The sequence below is a fragment of the Mus caroli genome, unplaced genomic scaffold (assembly GCF_978045245.1).
Source record: "Mus caroli unplaced genomic scaffold, Mus_caroli_1 scaffold_4, whole genome shotgun sequence".
NCBI lineage: Eukaryota > Metazoa > Chordata > Mammalia > Rodentia > Muridae > Mus > Mus caroli.
In genome coordinates this window covers 105,048,914-105,051,100 of record NW_028227259.1, presented here as the reverse complement: position 1 = coordinate 105,051,100, position 2,187 = coordinate 105,048,914, and the positions used below count along the sequence as shown (strand labels likewise).

Below are 2,187 nucleotides of genomic sequence, written 5' to 3'. Positions count from 1 at the left end.
TTCTCTCTCATCACCCCAATCCGTCAGCTAAGGTGTAGGTTACACAAACCCCTGACACATGTTTGTGAAGAGTAAGTTACTTCAATCAAAGCACTGAGCAGAGAGCGTGTGGGTTAGCATATTCAGTCACATCCTTGCTGCACAACCTGGGGATGCGAATTTGATCACCAGCCCTCACCCAAAGAGCTGGCTACGATGGTGTGCATCTGTAATCCCTGTGGCTAATAGACAGGAGGATTCGAGGTTTACTGGCCAGCTAGCCTAGCCAAATCAGGGAGCCCCAGGTCTCAGTGGGAGAGGGAAATATAAGAGGACTACCATGCATGGTTGGGTAGGGTGCCTCTGGATCAGACAAAGGTAGACAGCAAATAGCAGTTTTTAGTTTTGTTTTGGGCTTTTTTTTTTCAGGAGTGGGTTTTTTAAGGAGAAAGGGGGAAGTCTGTGCTAGGATAAGTGAGTAAGTCCTGATTGGACAGGTTAGCTATATAACCAAATAATGAATTTTGATTGCTGGACCTTGGCATTTAGTCTTGGGAATGAGTCAGTGACCAAATGAAGGAACAGACCTTGGGGCCTAGCTTTAGGAATATAACCTAATGTTTACCAAGGGAGAGGGAAGGGGGTGGGCAGACCTGTCAGCAATGCTTTGGCCTATTAGAGAGAGCCCTTCAGTATCCTTTTAAGGAAACCCAGGCCCACATAATCCGGCAGCACAGAAGAACTCTTCCATGTATAGCAGCAGGACATGCAACAGGCCACTGGGGTCTCCTGTGAGGGCAAAGAAAGTTTGAGAGAAGAAACAGACTCTTACAAGTTGAGCCACTTCTAATATTTAGCTTTTCTGACAAATCCTACAACTGCTGAGTGGGAAGTCATTTGAGTTACCACTCAGAAGGATGAGGCAGGAGGCTTACCTTGGGTTCAAGGCCAGCCTGGGCTACAGAGTTCAAGACAGTTTGGCTATAGAGTGAGATAGATCTCTCTACCCCAACCCCAGATCATCACACCTAAAGAAAAAAAAGGTTGATGCCATGGCTGAGCAGGTAACAACGCTGTGCAGCACACACACACACACACACACACACACACACACACACACACACACGCACGATGCTGCTGCCTCTGATAATAATGATGCTAAGGCTATAGCTGACTAGTTTACTCATGCTTGAGGGCCTGTGTTCTCAACATTGAAACAAAATAACACAAAACAAAACCAGGGACTGGAGAGATGGCTCAGTGGTTTAAAGCACTTGCTACTGTTACAGAGGACCACATGGGTGGTACTGGGGAGCGCCTGACTTCCTGCAACTGCAGGTTCACAGGTTCATGGCATCTGATGCCCTCTTCTGAACTCTGAAGGTGCATACAAAACACCCGCACAAAACTATATTCAGGTACTCACACACATTGATAATTGAAAAGTTTATATATATATATATATATATATATATATATATATATATACATATATATATATATATATATATATATATATATATATATATATATATAAACTTTTTTGAGACAGGGTTTCTCTGTATAGCCCTGGCTATCCTAGAACTCACTTTGTAGACCAGGCTGGCCTCAAACTCAGAAATCCACTTGCCTCTGCCTCCCGAGTGCTAAGGTTAAAGGCGTGCGCCACCATGCCTAGCTAAACCAATATTTTAACAGCAAAAACAAGCTCAGTTTAAAAATGTCTTTCTTTTCTGTGTATACACATCTTTCTATGTTAAAAAATATGAATGACATATAGTTATTACAAAAATTTTGCAATCAAAGTTTAACCCAACATTTTTTTTTTTAATTTTTTTTCTTCTTCCCTTCTTATTGTGTGACCCACTTCAGTGCCAGCAGCCTACAGACACAGGCCAGGCAATGGCTCAGAGCCAAGCGCTGCTCTAGCACAGAACACTATGAGAGGCCCAGGGAAAGGGGCCTGCCATAAATCCAAACTAATGCACTTGACCCAACAGAATTAACATTCTCTCTGCGTTTACATGCTTTTATTTGCTTATGTATTTTTTCAGAGAAAAAATGTTAAGGAGATAAAATTCATCTCATAAAATTTAAATAAACTCTTTTATTTTATGCTATTTTATAAGTAATATTTCTACTTCAGTCTAAACATGATTTTAAAGGGAAGAAAATATGTTAAAATTCTCTTTATTAATTCATTAAATA

The 2,187-nt window shown here is 41.2% G+C and overlaps 1 non-coding gene across 1 annotated transcript; it reads right to left on the bottom strand.

The window, feature by feature from the left end:
- Nucleotides 1-1,831: 1,831 nt before the first annotated feature.
- Nucleotides 1,832-1,965, bottom strand: LOC115031186 (small nucleolar RNA SNORA42/SNORA80 family). The gene has a single exon (XR_003836806.1). It is a non-coding gene; the product is annotated as a small nucleolar RNA SNORA42/SNORA80 family (small nucleolar RNA).
- Nucleotides 1,966-2,187: the final 222 nt, after the last annotated feature.